This window comes from Euphorbia lathyris, chromosome 7 (assembly GCF_963576675.1).
Source record: "Euphorbia lathyris chromosome 7, ddEupLath1.1, whole genome shotgun sequence".
NCBI classification, from domain to species: Eukaryota; Viridiplantae; Streptophyta; class Magnoliopsida; order Malpighiales; family Euphorbiaceae; genus Euphorbia; species Euphorbia lathyris.
In genome coordinates, this window is record NC_088916.1 from 87,275,841 (window position 1) to 87,301,438 (window position 25,598).

The window sequence follows — 25,598 nt, forward strand, 5'->3', positions numbered from 1 at the left end:
ATCGGAGTCATATAGCATAGTAGAGGAACTCGGATGAACGTGCAAAATCAACGTAATCCTAAGCAAGAACATAAGCCGAGAGTAAACACTTTAGCCACCAAAATTGTGTGAATTGAGTGAACTACCTATGGTGAGGTGTTTTACTTAGCGATCCCCTCAAACTCGTTTAATTGAACATGTGTCCTTTTGCTTAAAACTATGACCTATGATAATTGAAATGCGGCTTTTGGATATCGTGTCTCTACTTTGTATTTCCGAATGCATGTAATTACAGATGCTCGAAATTGTGTCAAGCACCTAGTCAAACCGGGAGGTTTTCTAGCTTGCTTGTGATTGCGGGTTTAGTTTTTTTAGTTTACTTGGGGACAAGTAAAGTTTTAAGTGCGAGGATGTTTGATAGGGGTCAAAAACCCCTATCTTTGGGTACGGTTTTAGGACGGGTTTTAGCATTATTTAGTTAATAAGCGAGCATTTCTCGCATTTAAATGCTTTTGTGTGAGTTAGTTAGGAATTGGAAACGTTTTATTTATTTTTCATTGTTTAGGCTCGTTTTGTGACCAATTTAGGCAATTACGGCCAAAATAGCATGCATAGTATAATTCCGTTATCTTTTGAAGCTAATTGGTCCGCCAAAAGTCGCACCAAACGAAGCGTTTGCTCAAAATAAGCGATTGGCGGGTCAATTTAGCCCTTGGACTAATGTTGTTTGGAGTTTATGTGCGTGTGCAGGTTAAAACATGATCAATTTCAGGCAAAAATCGTGTCTCGGGGACCCCCGGCAGTCGCTCGATGAATTGAGCATCGGCGCGCAGCCCGGGCGCTGCTCGACGAGCAGCCCAGGCACTGCCCAAGCACTGTGCCTGCTCGCCGAGTAGGCCACCAGAGGCCTGCTCGGGTGAGCAGGATGCCTGCTCGCCGAGTAGGCCGCCAGGCGCCTGCTCGCCGAGTAGGGCGTTGCTCGTCGCGAGTAGCCCTGCTCGCCGAGCAGCTCGCCCTGCTCGGCGAGCAGACCTGCGGGAATTGGTCAAAAAGACCAATTTCGCCCCCACGAAGCCACGATGGACCCCATGACTTCCTACACCAATAAGGACACGAAAAGAGGTCAAAAAGAGGGCCGAGCCACGCCTATAAATAGAGTTTTTCCAATGTAAATTAGATATCTTTTATCTTTGTAATTTTCTTAGTTTTCCTCTTGAGAAATCCTCTCCACCTCCTCCATATCCTTCAAACCTCCATTGAAGACACCTCCGAAGCTCCGTTCACCGAGGATTGCTCAAGCTCCATCCTTAAGTCCTAGAAAGACGCCTGCATTGGTAGACAGGTTCCCTGAAAGGGATTTTTCTTCTTTTACATTCTGTCTAGCCTCTGATACATGTTATGAATTCTAGGCTTATTGTAACTTCGTGACAATATTCTCCATCTTTGATATATATTATAGTTCTTGTTCATTCAATTGTTTTAATGCTTTAATCTTTGTCTTACGCTTTGTCTGATTGGTTTAACTCATTCGATAATCCCAAAATCAAGTTGGCACATATTGCGAGCTGAATCTGACCTAGTCAGTGCCTATAGGATTAACGACCCTATAGAAGATTAAGCCCAAATTACTGAGCCTTAGAGCTAGTTTCGGCCTTACAAGGGAATCACGAACTAGGGACTTTAGGAGGATAGGTCGGGTTAATCGCCTCGGACATAAGTGACTTAGGTTTTAATTCAATTGCTTAAACAATCTATTTTCATTATCATCGTATCCCTTCATGTTCCTTCGGATAATTGCATTAGTAAGAGATCACTTAGGAGTAGTTTAACTTAATTAGGGGTAGAGTAACTTAATTAGGCGTAGAATAACTTAGTTAGAATCAGATAACTTAGCTAGGAATAGTATAATTCAACCTAGGAGTAGATTAACTTAGAAAAACCAACTCAAAACCCCCTAAGCCTAGATAACACCTGAAACCAAGTAACTCGATACTTGCAGAAATAAATCCTGTGGACGATAACCTGGACTTAACCAGAAATTTATTACTTGATAACGACGGGGTACACTTATCCCTTAGTGAGTTCTCATCTCTAACTTAGGTGAGGGCGCATCAGCTGGCAAACTAGATAGCTTTGTCCAGAATAACAAATAACAAGATGACAAGCAAAAGACAGATCCCAAAAATAAATTCAAAAGTGTCATTAATGTCATAGTAGATGGACCAGTGTATCAGCCACCCGTGAAAAAAGCAAAAATATCCGCTCTGGATAAAACATCCCTCCATTGCTCTTTTTGCAGAAACAGGTCCAGTAATCTCTCCATATGCAGATGCATTGGTAGTAACAATGGCAATTCAAGGATGGGAGATAAAATAAAGCGAGTAAAGACACGGGCAGTTCTCACAATGTCATCACCAAAGGTGCATTCGCCAAACTAAAGGTTGATCCGATCCAAATAGAAACAACCATTGTTGACATCATTGGAGTGACGGGTCACACTATCCAGACCAAGGGCCAGAGGTTGCAGCCCTAATTTCCATCCGTCGTCTGACAATGTACATTCCCACCAGCAAAGGAGGAGTAATGATTAGCGGGAACCAAAAGGTGGCTAAAGAGACTTATACTCGGCGTCACTATCAATCCGCCCACAATCCAAAGAGGACGAAGGTGAGAAATATTAACTTATCACTACAGCTTTGGGCGACACAGAAACGCTCCTTATTGCTGATGGAAAGCGGGTGCGGATCGCCAAAGGATTAAAACTTGAGATCAAAGAGGATGTTAAAAAAGTTCTCATTGAGTCTGAAAGCGTATTTACATAGGAGAATGAGATACCCACAGGAGTAAGCCCAGATGTGATTACTCATAAGTTAAACATCATTGAGGATGCGGTTCTAGTTGCTCAAAAAGGCGTAACCATGGGCCTAAAAATCAGTATTTTTACATATTCTTATATGTGCATTAAATTGTTATAGTATCCTATATTTTATAATTTATTCTTTCTCGCCATACTTCTTATATTCATTTGCCTAGCTTTTAGTGCTGATATACGCCCAGTGGCTGAAAAGTTCCACAGGTGGATCAATTACCTCAAAGATAGGACAATTGATCCCATCACGGGTGGATCCCCTTTCCATAAAGATAAGAAGCACAGACCCTCAGGAGCTTTCAAATGAGCTCAACTCTCTCCTCAAAGACAGGAAAAGGATTGACCACCATCAAAAGCGGGTTAAAATCGTCTCAAAAATGAGATCATTACACCCTCAACTTTCTCCTCAAAGATAGGAGAACACTCTCATGGGCGGATCCATCTTTAGATGATCACCATTCGAGAAAGAGTTAAAACATTCCTTGGACGCAAGGACTTTACACTCTCTCACTCCCTTCCCAAAGAAGGGTTCACAAGTCCTACGGGCAGATCGCTTCACCTCAAAGATAGGTAGCAAGTTGATCCCCTAGGCAGCTTTACTTCCTCTAGAAGGAATAGAACAGCTTCAAACCTTCACAAAGGTTCGCACAACGGAGTATGGCTGGCCACCTACTCCATATTAAATCCTACAAACTTATATATTTACTTACGCAAACGTAAAAGTAAATGGCGACCATAAGGATTAAAACAATTGTACTTAAGTTTTACAAACAATCGGACAATAATCTCAGCGGCGGATCGATCCACCTCAAAGATAGGAAGCAAATCGATCGCCTAAGGCAGCTTAACTTCCTCACCAGGAATAAAAGCTTCTAACCTTCACAAAGGTTCACACATTGGGGTACGGCTGGCCACCTACCCTAAACAATCGGAGAAATCCTAAACCAGATTCTAGAAAATTACTTGCTAAAAGATATAATGCATTAGTAAAAATAGTTCTGGAAAGCAAAGGGTTCATCCAACTAATGAAGCCTCGTCTTCATCTCCAAACAATGAAGCCTCGTCTTCATCTCCAAACAATGAAGCCTCGTCTTCATCCAATTCATAAAGCCTCGTCTTCATCCAATCAATGAAGCCTCGTCTTCATCCAATTAATGAAATCTCGTCTTTATCCAAACAATGAAGTCTCGTTTTCATCAAAGTAATGAATCCGCATCTTCATCATAGAAATAACAAAGTCTCGCCTCCACAAAATGCACAAAAGTCCCTAAATGGCTGATCATTCTTACTGATCCCTAAGTGCGGGTCATTCTCCTTAATATGGCAGAACTGAACAAAAGAAGTCCCTAAGGCGAATCATAATCCTATGTCGTAGGAACAAATGGTCCCATAAAGGGCGGGTTATTCCCTTTCTAAAGGAAATATAACTCTCAAGAAGCCCCTAGAGGATAACAATGGATACGGTTGGCCACCTATCCACAAGGAAGCAAAAAACCCCTAAAAGTGCATCATATCCATATATGATCCCACATAGGGCGGATCTTGTTCATAAGATCCCGCATAAGGAAGCCCCAAAAGGCGCATCATTTCCATATATGATCCCCCATCTAGGGCGGGTCCACTTTCCTCCAAGATAGAAAAATAAAACACCATTTAGACAGCCCTAAAGAGCTTTTTATACCTTTAGGGGGGGCTTCTGATAACAACTCAAATTATTCTTGAATAAGGAATAAAGGAAAATTAATAGAAATAATGGCAAACCATTATTCATTCTAAAAGAGATATTTATGCATGATTAATGTGGAATTAATGATAATTAATGCAGGGGCAAATATGCAAATAATGAGGAAAAGGAAGGAGTCTCTAGCATTATGCCACGCCACGTGGACCATGGCGAGATACGCCATAACGAGATACGCCCGATGAGAGCGAGTAATGGAGACCCGCCATTGTTCTCAAGGAGAGCGTACATACGCCTTGACGGATCCAAGAATACCAAAAGGCGCCTTTATTACCATCCATGAATGGGAATAAATACAATTAAATGGCAATTAATAGCCATTAAAGGGGAATAAAGACTTGACTGTTCGAATACCTCAACTCTGAGGGTTTTAATGATAAATGCTGGGATTAATGGAGAATTGATAGCAATCAAAGATGAGTAATGGCACAACTCTTCACCTGCTTCCCCATTAATGCTGAAGGTTACAAAAACCTATATAAATACCCCAGCTTCCTAGGATCAAAGGTACATGATAAGTGCGTAATTCAACAACAATTAACCCCACTTTTATGCTTTATTATTGTCGTGTTTTGTTATTTTTGCGGGTTTTATTGTTTGTTCTTGGTGTTTTCATCTCTACAGGCCAATGATGACTAAAGGGAGATAAATTGGGCTTAATTTGGGCCGAGCTGATGTCGAGTCGTGATCCGGAGCTGATTGGACAGATATTGGTTTGAGTCAGAGTTAGTCTTGCACAAGACTAAGGCAGTTGCGGGCTGACAGTTTCCTAGTTCGAATAGGATTGCTTCCCTGATCCGGATTGGACAAATTGAGAACAAGATTTTCACCAGAAGCACGAAATTATAGGAGAAAAATGAGGAAGCAACCAATTTCAAATTTGAAAGAAGATTCTGAAGCAATTGAAAGGGATTTAGTTCCCTATTTTGAGGAGCCGTAATCAACATAAGAACGACAGATTTTCCAAGTTCATATATCAGTTTTTACATTTTTATTTTTGGGCAGCAGAAAAACACATACGTTCCATGGCTATTGATAGCTAATTTCTTTAATTTCGGTTAAGGGATAGTTCAAGGGATTCTTCTCCGTTATCGTGAGATCGTTGTATTTCACTCTTCTCATTTATTAAGTCGTTTATTTGTTCATTGTGTTCAGAGTATTATTCTCAATTGATTATTTGTTCCATGAATGGTTACTGCAGGATCGTTTATTACATTGAATAATCATAAGGCTGATTCGGTTTATTAGAGTTTCACCTAGGACAACCGAACTAAGTAGCTACCGACTATTTGAACCAAGCTATGTTTGTGTTTGGAAGAACGGATTCAAGTCTGACAAACCAGAATTCGTATTCCACATGACATTAACACGAATCAAGTTAGGCTCATCTAAGTCGAATGAATAGATAAGTTAGTTTATAATCGCCGACGCTGAGAGACGATTAACTAAGATCAGGTTCTTCTGTTTCTTAAAGCTGTCAGTAAATTAAACCATGGGCGCTGAGATAGGATTGTTTATTGATTAGGAACAAGTTATTTGCAGTGCTTAATTAGTTCATTATTAAGGAAGAACATTCAAACTGACCCGGCATAAACATGAGAATGTAACCTTGTCTGTCGATGATCGTTAACGAAAGAATTATCCCACGATTCCCCTTAACTGAACTTTTCCAAATATTATTCACAAACCCAATTCAAGCTCTGTTTTGTTTTTGCAATATCTTTTAATTACTACCTTTAATTTAATAAGTTTCACAATTTCAACCCCCCATTTAATTATTTTGTTAGGCCATTAGAGGTTTTAAATCAATATTATTCCCTTGGGTTCGACCTCTACTTACTCTATCGCAATTTATTTGTTTAGGGAAAGTTGGGATTATTTTTGGTGGATTCGGCACCCATCAGTACACTTACTGATTCTCTACTTTTGTGCTTACAGTTTATTCTCAGAAATATTACTGACTTTGGCATCGGAGTGTCCCCGGCCGATCCCAACGGCGCCTCACAGGGAAGTGCTCTGATCAAGGATTTTTCCACAAGTTATCAGAATGCATAGACTCTTTCGAAATTCCTCAAACACAACTTGGGGAAGGCCTTTGGTAAAGATGTCAGCTATTTGATAACGTGAAGGAACATGCAAAACACGTACCTCGCCCTTAGCAACCTTTTCACGAATAAAATGCATATCCATCTCAATGTGCTTAGTTCGCTGATGTTGAACAGAATTTCCTGACAGGTAAATCACACTAACGTTATCACAATATACCAACGTGGCCTTTTGGTTAGGACAATGAAGCTCAAGTAAAAGATTACGTAGCCAACATGACTCAGAAACAACATTAGCAACCCCTCTATATTCATCCTCGGCACTGGACCGGGAAAGAGTTGCTTGGCGTTTAGCAGACCAGGAGATAAGATTGTCCCCAAGAAATACGCAATAACCCGAGGTTGATCGTCTAGTGTCCGGACAACCGCCCCAATCAGCGTCGGTATAGGCCAAAAGAGTGGATGTGGAGCTCGGAAAAAGATGAAGACCATGAGAAATAGAACCCTGAACATACCAAATAATACGCTTGAGAGCATGCATATGGACCTCCCTCGGATCATGCATGAACAAACATACCTGCTGAACAGCATAAGTGATATCGGGTCGAGTAAAAGTCAGATACTGAAGAGCTCCGGCAAGACTCCGATATTGGGAAGGATCGGCATATGGTGGACTGTCAGTAGCAGAAAGCTTGGACTTAGTATCCATATGCGTGAAGGAAGGTTTACAAGATGACATTCCCGCATGCTCAATAATTTCTTTGGCATATTTCTTTTGAGATAAAAACAAACCACCGGAATTACGAGTAACCGCAATACCAAGAAAATAGCTCAAGGGACCCAAATCCTTCATAGCAAATTCGGAGCTAAGAGTAGAAATAATGTGCTTACGAAGAGCATCAGAGGAAGCTGTGAGGATGATGTCATCGACATATAACAACATATAAGCAATATGTGACCCATGATGATAAATAAAGAGGGAGTGATCAGAAGTACTATGAATAAATCCAAGAGTACACACAAAATCTGCAAATCGCTTGTACCAAGCATGAGGGGCTTGTTTGAGGCCATACAAGGATTTCTTCAACAGACATACATGATTCGGCTTGTCAGGATCCCGATAACCAACCGGTGGATGCATATACACGGTTTCTTTCAATTCACCATGTAAGAAAGCATTTTTGACATCCAATTGATGGATATCCCAATGCTTGGAGAGAGCCAAACTGAGAACAGTACGAATAGTTGCGGGTTTTACAACCGGACTAAACGTTTCACCACAATCAACGCCCACCTACTGAGTTTTCCCATCACCTACAAGACGGGCTTTATGCCTCTCAAAAGAGCCATCAGAATGCTCTTTATGAGCAAAAAACCACAAAGAACGAATAACATTAACATCAGGTGGACGAGGCACCAACACCCACATCTTATATTTAATAAGAGCATTAAATTCATCATCCATAGCAGTTTTCCAATTCCGATCATGAAGAGCAGACACGGGGTTACGAGGCAAATGAGACCTAGACACGACGGTATTTAGCTTAAATTGACTCTTGGGTTTAAAAATCCCACGTTGACTCCTAGTAACAGGACGGGAAGACATATTGGGAAGACGAGGTAATGGTGGTGGAGTTGGGATCCGTGAGGGAAGTAGAGGTGGGCTGTTTGTATGATGGGAAGGAGAGGCCAAGATATCAGATGGGGTCAGATTTGGGCTTGGCAAGGATGGTTCCAATGGACCAGCGACATGGGTCGGGTGAGAGAGGGCCGGATAAGAGTGGCTGCCCGCGGCTAATAGGAGGGATGTTTTGGGCTTGGGTTGGGGTAGAAACCAGCGGGGTGTCAAGAGGAGGCCCATTAGTGAGATGAAATTGCACATAGGGTGTAAGTCCATGATCCAAAAAATCATAACTAGACACAGTGGGTGGAGGAATAGTGGCGAAAGGAAATTGAGTTTCATAAAAGATCACATGACGACATACTATGATTTTCTTAGACTCCATATCATAACATTTATACCCCCGGTGATGAGACGGATAGCCTAAAAAGACACAAGACGGATATTCTAACAATTCAAAGCTTTCAATCTCATTTCTTACTGTTTAAAGAATATCCATCACTCAAAATTCCAACTGTTACCTTATCCGATTTTTCCACCATTGTTCCAACAGCTTCAAAGCTTTTTTAACTTCATTCTCTTTTATTCAAACTTGTCTTTACAGCCATAGTTAATTTTCTCCAAGCCTTCTAATCATATTTCTAGCCTTCCATTTTACTTAACATCAATTAATTTTCAGCTCACATACAATCATTCCAGCAATCACTTTGTCTAATTTATTTCACCATTGTTGTAGTATCTTCCAAACTTTTAAGCTCCACCCCTTCAGCCTAAAATCGTCCGAAACCATAAGGTTTAACTCCCACTTTGTGAAATCATTTTCGGCCATATTTTTTGAGTTTTCTCAAGTCTATTTTTCTCGATTTCCTGAAATTATCTTGAAGGTATTGTTGCTTTTTTTCTCGTATCTACTTAAATTTATTATCGAAATTCACTTAATTTTCACATCATATTCACTCATTTCCCAGCTGAATTATACACCGATCATTATCCATAACCACGACACTACTTCCAGCTTCAATACCTCAAAATTGTCATTTGTTTTGACTTCAAGCTTGTCATTTCAATTTTTATTTCGTTAACGCATTTGATTATTTCAATTTCCAAATTTTTTAAGTTATTTATTATATTGGAACTCCGCCTGTGAGGGTCACTTGGTGGCCTTTAGAGCCGGTCCCAAGCCCGGACAAAGGAGGAGTGTTGCGGTATGTTTGTGGCGGCCAACGTAAAACTTAGCCACATCTTATGACATGAACCATACTATAAATACCGTTGGGGCGTTCCCTACTCAGCGATGCGCTGCACTTCCTAGACCCGGGTGTAGTGATAAATGTGCAAGGGTTGCTAGGTCATCGCCCCGAAGCGGCGCGCCACCCCAAGACCCGGGGGTGGTGTCAAATATGCAAGGGTTGCGGGTAAATAAGCTAGTCCACGGTAATGGTAGGGTTAGGGGTAAGGGTAGTAGGTTACGCTTTGGGACATGGAACATAGGTTCTTTGACAGGAAGATTAGCTGAAATTGTAGATGTTATGAAGAGGAGGAGAATAAATATAATGTGCCTACAAGAAACCAAGTGGGTTGGAGCTAAGGCTAGAGAGATAGTTCCTTGGGGTTATAAGCTTTGGTACTCAGGAAAGGATAAAGGTAGAAATGGAGTAGGTATTCTTATTGATAGGGAGTATATTGATGATGTAGTAGCGGTGTCTAGGAAGAGCGATAGAATTATGAGTGTTAAGCTAGTGATAGGGGATGAGGTTGTGAATGTCATTAGTGCATATGCGCCACAAATAGGATTAGATGTCTCTATCAGACAAGCTTTTTGGGAGGACCTAGAGGAAGTGGTGCAACAGGTTCCTAGGGATGAAAAAATGGTATTGGGGGTGATCTCAATGGACACGTGGGTTCTAGGCGAGATGGGTTTGAGAGTGTTCATGGAGGGTATGGTTTTGGAGATAAGAATGAAGCAGGAAATGATATTTTGGAATTCGCATCAGCCTATGACTTGAGTATCATGAACACATGGTTTATGAAGAGAACATCCCACTTAGTGACTTATCGGAGTGGCGGTAATGCGAGCTAAATTGACTTCTTCTTAGTAAGGAGTGCTTGGAGAAAGAGTTATATTGATTGTAAGGTGATCCCTGGTGAGAGTACGACAACCCAACATAGAGTAGTGGTGCTTGATTTTCGAAGTAGGAAATGTATAAGAAAACAAACACCACAAGTAGAGACTAAGATTAAGTGGTGGAAATTGCAAGGGGAGAATCAACAAAAATTTGTGGATGAGATGACCAAAAAAGATGTTTGGACTTGTAATATGGATTTAGATATAGATTCGATATGGACTAAGATGGAGCATAGTGTAAGGGAAGTAGCGAAGGAAGTTCTAGGGGAATCTAAAGGTAGTATGCCACCGGGTAAGGATACATCTTGGTGGACAGAAGAAGTACGACAAACAGTAAAGAGTAAGCGAGAATCCTATAAAATATTGGGGAAATGTAGGAGTGGCGAGAACTATGAAAAATACAAAGAGGCTAAAAGGGAAGTAAAGAAGGTCATACGAGATGCTAGAGCAAAGGTGAATCGGGATCTGTATACAAGATTGGATACGAAAGAAGGGGAAAGAGACATATATAGAATTCCTCGAATGAGAGATAAGAAGACGCGAGATCTCGAAAAAGTTAAATGTGTGAAGGATGTGGACCAGAAAGTCCTAGTTGGAGATAAGGATATGAAGGAACGATGGAGGTCCTATTTTGATGACTTATTTAATGGAGATCGCAGACAAGACGTTGGAGATATAAGTATCCATCACGATATGATAAATCATGAATGCCTTCGGAGAATTCAAAAGGATGAAGTCAAAATGGCATTAAGTAAGATGAAGTTGAAGAAAGCAATAGGACCGGATGGCATCCCTATTGAGATTTTGAGATGTTTGGGAGAAAGAGGAATCGAATGGTTGACGACGTTCTTCAACAAAATTTGGAGAAACAATAAGATGCCATCAGAATGGAGGAAAAGTATCTTAATCCTTTTGTATAAGAACAAAGGCGATGTCCAAGATTGTGCCAACTATCGGGGAATCAAATTAATGAGTCACACTATGAAACTTTGGGAGCGAGTGATCGAACAAAGGCTAAGGAGGACGGTGAAGATCTCGGAAAACAAGTTTGGCTTTATGCCGGGAAGATCAACTATGGAAGCCATCCATCTAATGAGACAATTAATGGAGCACTATCAAAGTAAGAAGAAAGACTTGCATATGGTTTTCATTGACTTGGAGAAAGCATATGATAAGGTACCAAGGGAAGTACTTTGGTGGGCCTTGATAAGGAAAGGCATTTCGTGGAAATATATTGACATCATAAAGGACATGTATGAGGGAGCATGCACGAGTGTATGTACTACTGTTGGGAAGACTGAAGAGTTTCCTATTACGATTGGAGTGCATCAAGGTTCCGCACTAAGCCCATTTCTTTTTGCCATCGTTATGGATGAACTAACATGTTCACTTCAAGATGGTATACCATGGTGCATGCTGTTTGCAGATGATATTGTGTTGGTTGATGAGACGAAAGAAGGAGTGGAGAGGAAGTTGGAACTATGGAGACAAACTCTAGAATCTAGAGGCTTTAAGTTGAGCCGAAGTAAGACAAAATATTTGGAGTGTAAGTTTAGCGGCCATAGGAGTAGGGAGGCAAGGACAATCACCCTAGATGGCAGAGTTGTTCAGGCCTCGGATTGCTTCCGGTATTTAGGATCTATTATCCAAACTGATGGAGAAGTAGATGGAGATGTTGCTCATAGGATTAAAGCTGGTTGATCGAAGTGGAAGAGTGCTACGGGTTTCCTTTGTGACCCCGGCATGCCTAACAGATTGAAGAGAAAATTCTACCGGACGGCAATTAGACCAGCATTGTTATATGGTACGGAGTGTTGGGCAGTGAAACACTGCCACATCCATAAGATGTCGGTGGCGGAGATGCGTATGTTGAGATGGATGTGTGGTCATACGAGAAAGGATCGGGTGAGTAATGAAATAATTAGGACAAAAGTAGGGGTCACATCTATTGAGAATAAAATGAGAGAAAACCGACTAAGGTGGTTTGGCCATGTGAGACGTAGAGCGCTTGATGCGCCGGTTAGGAGAACCGAAGAGTGGCAAAGGGATGTAGTGGTGAGGGGTAGGGGAAGACCTAAGCAAACTTGGAGGAGGGTGATCGAGAGTGATATGAGTTTACTGGGAATTGAGGAAAATATGGTAGTGGATAGGACAGAGTGCAGGGAGCGAATTTGTGTCGCTGACACGACTTGATTTCACGATTTTATATGATGGTTAATGTTAGCCTACCCCGAATCATTTCGGAACTAAGGCTTTGTTGTTGTTGTTGTTGTTTATTTATTATATTGGACCTAATTCCTCTATGGAATTGACGTAAGTTCAATTGTAATTTCCTGTTTCTTTTCCAATTCAACAATTGTAATCAAATAATTTTTAAAATGAATAAAAAGGAAAAAGTTACCAACTCCACACCTCGAAAACAGAACAAGACTTTTTAAGCATGTCTTCTGGTTGAACCACAAAAAGAACAGATCATTCATCACTCAGGAGGTTATTTTAATATTATTAGATTGTTTTATTTTCTTCTTAACTCGGAAATTTGAGAGATTGATTTGTTTTCTTTCTTAACAGTTTTGATCATCTACTTTTGTAAAAATATGGCTACATGGACTCAGAAGCATATGGACGGATCAGAATTGTTAACTTGTTTGAATTCGGCTGTAAAAAATGCGGGGAATTTAGTATGGAGAAATGATGAATTGAAGAAGGAAATTGAGATTGAAATGTCGAAGAGATAAAGGTTGGAGAAGGAGAACCGGGAGTTGAAAGAGATGGCTTCTCGCTTAAGGGAAGAGCAAGATGGACTGTGTAACATATTGAAAGAAAAAGAAGATGATCAAAATGAAATTATTGAACTTAAAAGGAAAATTTGTGGGCTAGAATGTGACAAGTTGAAAGCTAAGACTGATGTTGATCTATCTCAAAAGAGAATCAAGGAATTAGAAGGGAGGATATTGATCATGAATGTAGAAAAATATGCATCTATGAATGTGAATCTAACAATTTCAGGTTTTTCAGACTGCTTGAATGTCATCTTCCATTTAATTTACTGATCTTTAATCTGTTAAGTATGTTTGATTCATTACAGGGAAAAGAAAAGCAACTGTTGTAGAAACTGAAGAAAATACAAATCCAAGTGATGAATTGATTACTTTTGTAGGGGAAGGTATGCCTTTTTTTAGTTTTACACTTAACGTTTATAGTCATGAGCAATTTTAAACATTAGAATTAATATTGAAATTGCTCTTGAATATTAATGTTGGGAGTATTTTTAAATTTTATTCCTTTTATTTTCATTCTAGTCCTATATCAACATTTTGGACCGAAGAACTGATTGATGTAATGTTCTTTAACTCAGGTACCAATAGTTCATGATTATGTTCTGGAGTGAACTTTATGATTTTATGTTACTGACTTGTTTAATTGAATAAATATAGTAGAGAATGGGCAGTTTCAGTTGTCAAATGCCAATTGCTAGCACCAGGTGAGTTTCATTTCACATTCATTTTTGAAATACTAAAAATGCCTGGAGTTTGTGATGGACTTTTTTTTATCTAGGTATCAATTTACAGAGGAAGGACATAAACGTGCACACTACCGTTTCAACCAAGCTAAGAGATTCCTTCCCCAATGTTAGAAAGTGGTATGGCTTTAGTCTTGTGTTCTTTGTCTAATTTGTTATTTTTTTTATAAGAATAGGGACGATACAGAGACTATCACTAGACATCCCAACTAGGTCGGCACCCTAGATCAAGCTCTGTAAAACCTGAAGAATAAAATAAATGAAAGAATAAGGTTCATACAAGAGAGGAGAGAAAAGAGTAAAAAAGGACAGCTATGCAAGCCTATAGTGGCAAATATTACACAAATCATCACGGATCAGTTCTTGACAAAATCGAGGTGCGGAGGGCCACCAGCTGATGCCTGATGAGGAGACGCCAAAACGGGTAAGCGCATCGGCCACCCGGTTTCCTTCCCTATAGATATGAGATATAGTGATTGTCATTTGCGTGCATTGTTCAAGACATCTCAACCATGTCTGACGGATAGTCCAACGAATTGTCTGCGTGTGGGTTCTAACGAGATTGACAACGAACAGTGAGTCTGATTCTATCCAGAGATGGTGCCAGTTTTTCTCCCATGCCATATCAATTGCAAAAATCACTGCTCGAAGCTCAGCCATATACGCAAAGGTAGTTAAGCCGAAAAGACTAACTTTGCATGGCAAATTTATACACAAAATATCAAACTAACTTAGTATAAGTACGGTATATCATTCGTCTTGTATTTCAATGTTTAAATTGAAGTATTCGGGACGATGTAAGCACGCATGTTATTGAGTCTTTCATCTCAAGGCATTTCAAAGCACCAAATTTCCTTTCCCAAACTTGAATTATTATATATGAGTATTAAGTTTAATTTATTTGCTTAGTTACGCCCGTGATAAGGGTGGTCTCGATCGTAACTTTATATGGATTTGTTTTGTGTTCGCTTAAGAGGTACCGACCATGCCATGGGTGGACGCAATCGTTACTTTAAACTTTAAACACGCTTAATTTTTTCTTATTTAAACGTTCCTTTCATACATCGATTGTGATAAGGGTGGTCGCAACCGTGGCCAAAAGTACGCTTTATTTATTAATTTCTTCCCTTTCATACCTCGATTGTGATAAGGTTGGTCTCAATCGTGGCCAAAAGTTAAGAATACGATTTATTGATTATAACTTGGGAAAAAGAAAATTAGCACATTCTTCCTATATTGACTTAAAATTCAACATGTATTATGGCTATAGTTTCCTTAAAAACTTCAATTGGTGTTAATGTAAGACAAAATCAAAACCGAGCTAAAAATTGTTAGTTTAATTTAATGCCTATAAACCTAATTGAAAATTTAAAATAAGATTTATTATATCATGAATTTCATGATATGAAATAGAGATTGAAAATAAAGAATTTTTACTTAAATACATTTACTCGAGACAATTTTTACTTAAAATCGTGTTGAAGATTTGTGAAAAATTTGAAAAATATTACCCGTATAGAAATATTTATTTCTATCGATAATAATAACCTAAAAATAATCATAAAAATTTTAACTTATGATGCATTTATAAATGTAAAAATGATATTTCATAAAAAATGTTAATTTTTTCATTTGTTGCAATATACTTAAAGTGTTGCAATATACGTTGCATTTTGTATTTTTGAAAACAAGTGTTGCATACATTCATTCATTCATTTGCATACATTCGTTCATTCATTCGTTTGTATAAAAATGATATATGTATATATCTCCTCCCACACTTAAATTGGACCATGTCCTCATTGGTGCAAAAATGGAGATAAAACGTTAAAGATAAAACAAACGGAAAGAAATGAAAGATATAGCAAAGAAAACAAGCATCATAAAATTAAATTAAAACTGAAATTGTACGAAACATAAGAAAATAAAAATGTACGAAATTGAAATGAAAACAAGATAAGATAAAAATAAAAGATAAAACCTAAGCATGCGGCGGGGAATTCGGAGGTGTTGGTGAAGTTTCCACATTTCGGCGTCGTAAAAACGAAAGCATCCGATGCCGAGTCGATCTATTCGCACGCCTCAAAGAATTGAGGTTGTCATTCATCACCATGTTGTTCTCCACCAAATCATCAATCCGTAAATTCATTTGCCGATTATTGGCATTGATTTCGTTCAAAATTCTCCTTAAATCCACCGGATCATTATCGTGTGTTGCTTGGGCTTGTGGGGCATCTTCCGCTCCGTCCTCCGCTCCTTCTTCCTCGGTACCTACATTATGAGAACTAGAAGCACCTCCACCCATAGTGCCACGAAGATGAGCAATACGGGTAGCATAAGAAATAAAAACCGAAGGAGCCGCAGAAACCAACAAATGAGCCCGCTCAAGAGCCGCAATGTCCAAAACCGGAACATATCCATGGTAGGTGGACATATCAAAAGTAGCCAATTCATCCCATGCTCCCAAAACAATAGCGGTTATGAAATTACCGAGAGGGACTTGAGTGGTATGAGCCCTCGAAGCACGATATAAATTGTCAAAAATCATTCCAATGCTATCAACCCGTAAACCCTTGAACAAACAATCCCAAACAAACAAATCCCGGACTTGAATCTTCGAACTCTCAACACGACCAAAAAGTGAAAAACTCAAATACTTGTGAAAGAAGAACACACAATTGTCCTTAATCAACTTGCTTGAAGTGTTTTTAGAATCAAAAGAAGTTTGGTCGGAAAGAGTTTGCCAAAAAGAGTTATTGTCAAAATCCCGAGGCTTATCATAAAAATCACTAGTAGGGAAACCAAACATGTTACCCATAGCCTCATAATCAACGGTATAGATGACACCATTATTCCGAAAAGAAATTTCAGTCCTCTTTTTGTTCATCGTCAAAGTAACCAAAAATTCAACCACATACTCTTGAATTTGTGGAAAACGCATAGAAGCAAAAGTTTCCCATCCCAAAGTTTCAATAAAAGCAGTAATTTGTGTAGTGAAGTTCAACTTCCTTACCGAATCAAAGTCAAGAAACTGCATATCCACGAACTTACGATTGGCGTTTGAAAAGTGCTTGAAACGTCCAACTTCTTCTTCAGAATGAATGTCGAAATAAGCCCCGCAACTAATCCTTAGGCGATTAGCCTCAGTGACAGTCGGCTTGTGTCCAACACGCTTTGCTCTAGGCATGGTTATGGTGTTTAGGGTTTAGATGAAAAAGATGAAAAGAGAGAAAAGCTTGAGGTTGAAGATGAAGTAGAAGTGTTGTATGTAGACTTGAATTGAAAGGGGTAAGTGATTAAAAATGGTAATGATGAAATTGGGAAGAGTAAAAGTGAAGTATTGGGAAGAGGTAAGAGTAGGGAATTGGTTAAAATTGGAGGTGGTGTAAGGGTTGTGTAAGGAATAGGTATATATATAGGGTTTGAAGAGGAAGTTTAATAGGTAGAGTAGGAATAGGAAGAGTAATGAGTATAGTTGGAATAGGAAGAGGTGTAAGTAGAGGAGGAATAGGAAGAGTAATAGGTAGAGGTTGAATAGGAAAAAGGTTGAAAATTAGGCCAAAAATCCGGACTTGGAGTTGCCTTTAACACGCGTGTCGCGGTCGTGGATGTGTATCCGCGGCCGCGGATCGCGTTTTTCAGCCAATTTTTTCTTTGAATTGTTGTGGGAATTTGCTGAAGTTACCGAGAAATACACCATTCGCGGCCGCGAATCGCGTTTGGCAGCGAATTTTTTGTCTGAATTTGGAGTAAATTTGCTGAAGTTACCGAGAATCCATTAATTCTCGGCCGCGAATCACCTCGTGGCTACCCAAATCTGCATATTAACTTCATTTCGTGCATTTTCTTGATAAATCCTATCCTGAACTCCTTAAAAATGTTATCTGTACTTAAAAACATAAATGTAAAACATTAAATGATAAGGAAAACCAAAGGTTTATCCTTATTAATGGAAAAATAAATGAAAAAGGCTTTAATTAATGGATGTTAAATTAAGAATAGGAAAGGTTTGGAACTAAAATTAATTGAAGCATTTATATGCATGTATTAATGTAAGTTAAATGAATCTTTATTTAAGGAATTGAAACTTAGTTATTAATCATTTAATTAGTAATGAATGGATTAAGTTTGCATTTAATAAGTGCATTAGTTTAGAATTATGGAATTAAATGTTAGTTTAACCAAATAATCAAAAACAGGAAATAATGCAAAAGAGAAAGATTTTTATTGAATAGAAACATATTTACAAACAAACGAAACAAAAGCTATGCTAAAAATTCGTCCCTTTCAATCGGGATTTTCTTAGCCCTATAGCGTTCTATTTTCAACTGCACGAAGGCTTGACGTTCTTGTGCAGAAAGAAAATTGGGTCCTGATCGAAATACTCGTTTCACTAGACCTTCATATTGTAAAAACTCATAGTCTAGCATTGGGAAAGACTCAGCATCACTCCAAGGAACAGAAATACTTCCCTTGGTCCCTAGAATTATTCCACATACAATATTCCCGAATCCAACCTTCTTAGCCTTAGATCTAGATGCGGCAACAAGACCCTCCATCAGAATTTTTGAAGAATCAACCACGTTGCCTTGAAATATATCGCCAAGGACATAAAGATCAGATTCTTGGACGACACTACTGAACGTGCGACCGAACAGGCTGTGACTCAGAAACTTATGCAAATATAGCATAGAGTTGGAATAGAAAGACTTATTATAGGCAAGTTTTGGGTGGAAAGGCCAGATGCCGGTGAGCATTCGCCAAATATCAGTGGACGTCATATCTCTTCCATGATGACGTTTGGTAGTATCCTTCAAGGGAAAACCAAACCAAGCATGTAATTCTGGATATCCAAAAGTGAAAGTTTTGCCATCCCGACGAAAACTAAGACGCACCCGACGCTTGTTAACAAAGCGAACCGTACAGAAGAACTCTAATATCCAGTCTCCAATTATAGGAAACTTCATATCAACAAATCTGGTCCATCCTAAGCGTTCCATGTAGCGACTCATATCTTCTTTAATTCCCAACTGATCGTTAAGAAAGTCATCCATGTATAGAATTCCGACAAAGAATGTGTATCGAAGCCTCAAGAATCGCCTTCCCTCATCATGATTGAAGATGGGAAAGTTACATCCGTAACGCTCTGATATATCAACATGCTTATTGCGTGAAGCAATAACTTTCTTAGATGAAGTGTTTGAGGAAGTCATGGTGTTTGGAATGATTAAGGAAGAAAGGTTCTAAACTTAGTTTCTGGATTGTTGAATGGTAAGAAAATCAGAGAATTGTTCTGATTGAGATGAAAAGAAAGTGACAGAAAACTGAACCTCTAGAACCTATTTATAAGATCCTAGGACGAAAAGAGGTGTTGTTTTTTAAATGAAAAGGCATGAAACAGACCTTTTAGAAATGAAGAAACTTAATGCTTCGTTTCTGAAGAGTTGCATCTGCTGGAAAAAGGGTCAATTTTTGCATAATTTCCCCGTGTCGCGACCGAGGATGCTGACCCGCGGTCGCGACACGCTGATTTCCTTGCGGAAATCAGTTGTCAAAACTCCAAATTTCTGATCCTCTATCGAGAATCCTCATCCTCGGTAAGTTCAGAAATTTTCCTTTCAATTTGAAATCAGAATTCTCAACTGAGAATCTGAAATCCTCTACAAGTCCAGAAATTTTCCTGGCTACTAATTATACCCAAATTCTCAACTGAGAATTTTAAATTCTCTATAAGTTCAGAAATTTCTTACCTCCTTAAGAATTCTATATATGTGAATCCTCAACTGAGAATTTCAAATTCTCAACTGAGAATCACTGAATTTCTTCTAATTCTCATTAAATTCCTAAAAATTAATTAAAATCATGACTTGTATATATTTTTCTATATCTAAAATTCTAATATAAAATGATATAATCTAAACAAAACAAAAATAAAAATAAAAAATAATAAAAACTAACTATTAGAAAAATGAAATGATTTATATGTCAGGAAATCTTGTTACGAAATTAGTTCCTATTTCGGAAATATTTTCGTAATAAATTTTACATCGATTACCGTTAACTTTAAAACGATTACCGTTGGTTTCCTCAAGTTCCAAAGAACCATAGTCGAATGTTTTGACGACTAAATACGGTCTGTCCCATCTGGACTTAAGTTTTCCTAGAAATATACGAAGCCGTGAATTAAATAACAGCACCTTATCTCCAACATTAAAGTGTTTGACTTTGATCTTGGCATCGTGCCATTTTTTCACTTTTTCTTTATAAATCCTCGCATTTTCATACGATAGATGTCGTAACTCATCTAACTTATTTAAATTGAGCAAACATTTCTTTCCTGCTTGTTGTAAATCAAAATTAAGTTTTCTAATAGCCCAATAGGCTTTATGTTCTAATTCAACTGGTAAATGACATGCTTTTCCATATACCAAATGGTATGGAGTCATTCCTATTGGTGATTTAAATGCAGTACGGTATGCCCATAGCGCATTATTGAGTTTTTGTGACCAATCTTTTCTTGATGATGAAACAGTTTTCTCTAGAATCCATTTGAGTTCTCTATTTGAGATCTCCGTCTGACCATTCGACTGAGGATGGTATGGCGTTGACACGCGGTGGCGTGCTCCATATTTTTTCATAAGCATATCAAAATTTCGATTTATGAAATGGGTACCGCCATCACTAACAACGAATCTAGGACAACCGAATCTATAAAATATATCGTCAAGAAAATTAATAACTACTTTAGAATCATTCGTAGGGGTTGCAATTGCTTCAACCCACTTCGAAACATAATCAACGGCTACTAATATGTAAGTTTTACCATTGGAAGGCGGAAAAGGTCCCATGAAATCAATTCCCCACATGTCGAAGATTTCAACTTCCAACACGTTTTTGAGGGGCATCTCATCTTTCCTTCCTAAATTTCCCGTTCTTTGGCATTTATCACAACGAGTAATAAATGAACCAACGTCCTTAAACATTGTAGGCCAAAAGAAACCACATTCTAATATTTTAGCTACCGTTTTATTAACTCCATTATGTCCTCCATATGAGCTGGAATGACATTCTGTTATTATAGATTCATATTCATTTTCTCCAACACATCTCCTAATTATCCCGTCACCACATGATTTGAATAGAAAGAGATCTTCCCAAAAATATTGTTTAATATCGAAGAAAAATTTCTTCCTTTGTTGGGAAGATAATCCTTCCGGAACAATATCGGTTGCAAGATAATTAGCAAAATCTGCATACCATGGTGACATGATACTTTCTACTTGATAGAGATGTTCATCGGGGAAATCATCTCGTATACCGACAGTTTCACCTATAGGACCGTTTTCATCTTCTAGTCTCGATAGATGATCGGCGATAAGGTTTTCTACTCCCTTTTTGTCTTTAATTTCTATATCAAATTCTTGTAACAACAAAACCCATCTAATCAGACGCGGTTTTGCATCTTTCTTAGCAAACAGATAACGTAAAGCTGCGTGATCTGTATAAATAATAACTTTAGATCCTAACAAGTATGACCTAAACTTATCACATGCAAATACTACGGCTAACATCTCTTTTTCTGTTGTTGTGTAATTTAATTGTGCACCGGACAATGTGTGACTTGCATAATAAATAACATGTAATCTTTTATCCTTTCTTTGACCTAAAACACATCCCACTGCTAGGTCACTTGCATCACACATGATTTCAAAAGGTAAATCCCAATCGGGCTTAGCAATTATGGGTGCACTGACTAAGGCTGTTTTCAATGTTTCGAAAGCTTTAATGCAATCTTCATTAAAGTCGAAGGTTGAATCCTTCATAAGTAAATTAGTAAGTGGTTTGGAAATTACAGAAAAGTTTTTTATAAATCTTCTGTAAAAACCTGCATGTCCTAGAAAAGATCTTACTCCCTTGACAGTTGTTGGTGGGGGTAATTTTTCTATTACTGAAGTTTTTGCTCTATCCACTTCTAATCCTTTTTCGGATATTTTATGACCTAAAACAATTCCTTCGTCAACCATGAAATGACATTTTTCCCAATTTAATACTAAATTCATTTCTTCGCATCTAGAAAGAACTTTATCTAAGTTTTTTAAACATGCATCAAAAGAATCTCCATAAACTGAAAAATCATCCATAAATACTTCCATGATATCTTCGATGAAATCATTAAAAATTGCAGTCATACAACGTTGAAAAGTTGCTGGTGCATTACATAGACCAAAAGGCATTGTTCTATATGCAAATGTTCCATAAGGACATGTGAAGGTTGTTTTATCTTGGTCATCCGGGTAAATATATATTTGAAAGAATCCGGAATAGCCATCAATAAAACAATAAAATGCATGACCGGCTATCCTTTCGATCATTTGATCGATGAAAGGTAAAGGAAAGTGATCTTTCCTAGTTGCCTTATTTAGGTTCCTATAATCTATACAAACCCTCCAACCGGTGGTGGTTCGCGTAGGTATTAATTCACCTTCATCATTCCTTACTACAGTTATACCTCCCTTTTTGGGTACACAATGGATTGGACTAACCCATTCACTATCCGAAATAGGATAAATGATTCCATTGTCTAAAAGTTTAGTAATCTCATTTTTGACTACTTCTTTCATGTTCGGATTTAAACGTCTTTGTCTATCCGCTTTAGGTGGCTTATCTTCTTCTAAGTGAATCCTATGCATTACAATACTAGGATTAATTCCTTTTAAATCTGAAATCTGCCATCCCATACTTCCTATTCTATTTCTAACAACTTCTTTCAATTTTTCTTCTTGATTTTCTGTTAATTTGTTAGAGATGATTATAGGTAGAGTATCACTTCCGCCTAGGAAAGTGTATCTCAGATGGTTTGGTAATTCTTTAAGTTCTAATTTAGGTGGAACTATTACTGAAGGCGGAACTGGTCCATCTTCTCGAATTAAGGGCTCTGGGTCCTTATCTTCTAATTCTTCACCCATTATAGGTTCCATTATTTCTTCTCTTTGAACAATTTCATTAACACATTCTTCAACTAAATCAAGCTTCATACAAGCGAAATCCTCCATAGGATATTTCATTGCTTGATTCATATCGAACTCGATCTTATCGTCACCTATTCTTAAAACTACTTTTCCTTCCGACACATCAACTAGAGCACGTCCCGTGTTCATGAATGGTCTACCAAAGATTAGTGGACAATTAGCATCATAAGCAAAATCTAAGATAACAAAGTCAGTAGGAAAAATAAATTTGTCAACTTTCACCAAAACGTCTTCAATTATACCATATGGTCTTTTAGTGGATTGATTCGCTAATTGCAAAACCATATTGGTACGCTTGATGTCTTCTCCTAAACCTAATTTCTCAAAAATAGACAATGGCATCAAGTTTATACTAGCTCCTAAATCACAAAGACAACTTGGGAATTCCATATTTCCCAAAGTACACGGAATGGTAAAGCATCCGGGATCTTTGAGTTTAGTAGGTAATTTGCTTGATACTATCGAACTACATTCTTCAGAAAGTGAAATGGATGAAATTCCTTCCCAACTAATCTTTTTTGAGATTAAATCTTTCAAGAATTTTCCATAGTTAGGAATTTGCGTAATTGCATCCATGAATGTTAAATTTATATGCAAATTTTTAAGTTTATCTAAAAATGATAAAAGTTGTTTATCATGGTCCTTATTTCGGACCCTGTGTGGAAAAGGTGGTTTTGGTACAAAAGGTTTCGGATTAGAGTCAATTTTTGTATCTTTTTGTTTTAATGTATCTTCTTTGGATTTTGGTAAATCATTTCCAGGTAAAGTTGAATTTCCGGGCATTTCCGGACCTATGTAGTTTTTTCCTGAGCGAAGAGTGATAGCCTTAACATGCTCTTTCGGATTTTCTTCTGTTTGGCTGGGAAGACTTCCCTCTTTGCGGGATGGAATTGATTTAGCAAGTTGTCCAATTTGAACCTCCAAATTATGGATGCTAAATGATTGGTTTTTGATAAGCTGATCGAATTTATTTTCGATCCGTTTAAAACCATCGTCTTGATTACTTACCTTTCCATTCATAGCATCAATAAATTTGTCGATTTTTGAAGATAAAGTGCTAATCGTATCTCTTGTTTGATTTTGATAATTATTTATCCGATATTGATTAGCATTTGCATTATTATTATTATTACCATCTTTCCAGTTAAAGTTAGGATGATTTCTCCATCCAGGATTATAAGTATTAGAATAAGGATTAGTAGTTTGGTTTTGTCCTTGGACAAAATTTACCTGTTCTATCTCATTCATACCTTCGTAATCAATGTCTCTCTGGATTGGATCATTAGGATCGCATGGTGCCATAAATTTATCAATTTTGTGCGATAAGGCAGAAAATTGGGCTTGTAACATTGCTACAGGATCAAGATTCATTATACCTTTAACCGATGATGTACCTGAGGATGATGGTTTCGCTGTCGGTATATGGCCACGCTCGGCGGGCCACATACTGCTGTTGATTGCCATTTCTTCCAAAAGTTCTCTTGCTTGGGCGGACGTCTTCTTCATAAATAACCCTCCAGACATAGCATCTAATGAACCTCTAGTTGTAGGATTTAATCCATTATAGAATGTCTGCATTAAAAGTGCATCTGGCAGTTGGTGGTGTGGGCATAAACATTGAAGTTCTTTAAAACGTTCCCAAGCTTCATAAAGAGTTTCATTATCATTTTGTGTAAAAGATGTCAACTCTTTGATGACTCTTGCGGTTTTTGCTAAGGGAAAATATTTTTGTAAAAATGCTTGGGCTAATTGGTCCTAAGTTTCAAATGTTGCAGCAGGCATAGAAGTTAACCAAATTTTTGCCTTATCCTTCAAAGTGAAAGGAAAGAGGCGAAGTTTGATTGCTTCGGCTGTTACATCAGTAATTTTAAAAGTGTCACAAATTTCTAAGAAATTTGTCAAATGTGCATTAGGGTTTTCGTTAGGTAGTCCATAAAACGTTACGTTGTTTTGCAACATATTAAGCAAAGCAGGCTTAATTTCAAATTGATTTGCGTTTATACGAGGTCTAACTACACTATTAGTTACACCAGCCATTCCTGGCCTAGCATAATCCATAAGTGTCGGTGGATCGACCATAATCTCTGGCTGGTCTGCTTTGGTTTTTAAGGGTGTTTTGTCTTTGTTTTTGTTGTTTTTCTTGTTTTTCTTAAGTGTTCTTTCAATTTCTGGATCTAAAGGATCTGGTGGCGTGCCCGAATTTCGCAAACTGCGCATGAACTTGAAATTGTTACACGAGCCAAACTACCTTCAAAACAAAATTGAAAACAAGTATGTTATATAACTGAAAATAAATAAAATATAAAAATTGTATAAAAATAATGTATAAACCTATATTCGAAAATAAAATACGAAAAATAAAAATTTTGTCAAAAATTTTGGCGTATCCCCGACAACGGCGCCAAAAACTTGTTGAGCGATTTCCGCAAGTGCACGGTTTCGCTTGTAGTAATAAAAATATCGATCCCACAGGGATACGTTTTTTAACGAAAAAACTTATTTTTTGAATTTGTTAATTTCGAACTAGTTAGATTTACTATTAAATGTAAATGAAAAGTGAAAATTGGTTTAATTGAATTTAGGAAATTTGTTTAATTGAATTTGTGAACTTTGAGTATTTGAAAATGCTGGAATAAGATTTTATATTTAGAATAAATCGATTGTTA

At 37.9% G+C, this 25,598-nt stretch overlaps 1 non-coding gene across 1 annotated transcript; it reads left to right on the forward strand.

The window, feature by feature from the left end:
* Positions 1–24,526: 24,526 nt before the first annotated feature.
* LOC136201609 (small nucleolar RNA R71) lies at positions 24,527–24,633 on the forward strand. The gene has a single exon (XR_010673956.1). It is a non-coding gene; the product is annotated as a small nucleolar RNA R71 (small nucleolar RNA).
* Positions 24,634–25,598: the final 965 nt, after the last annotated feature.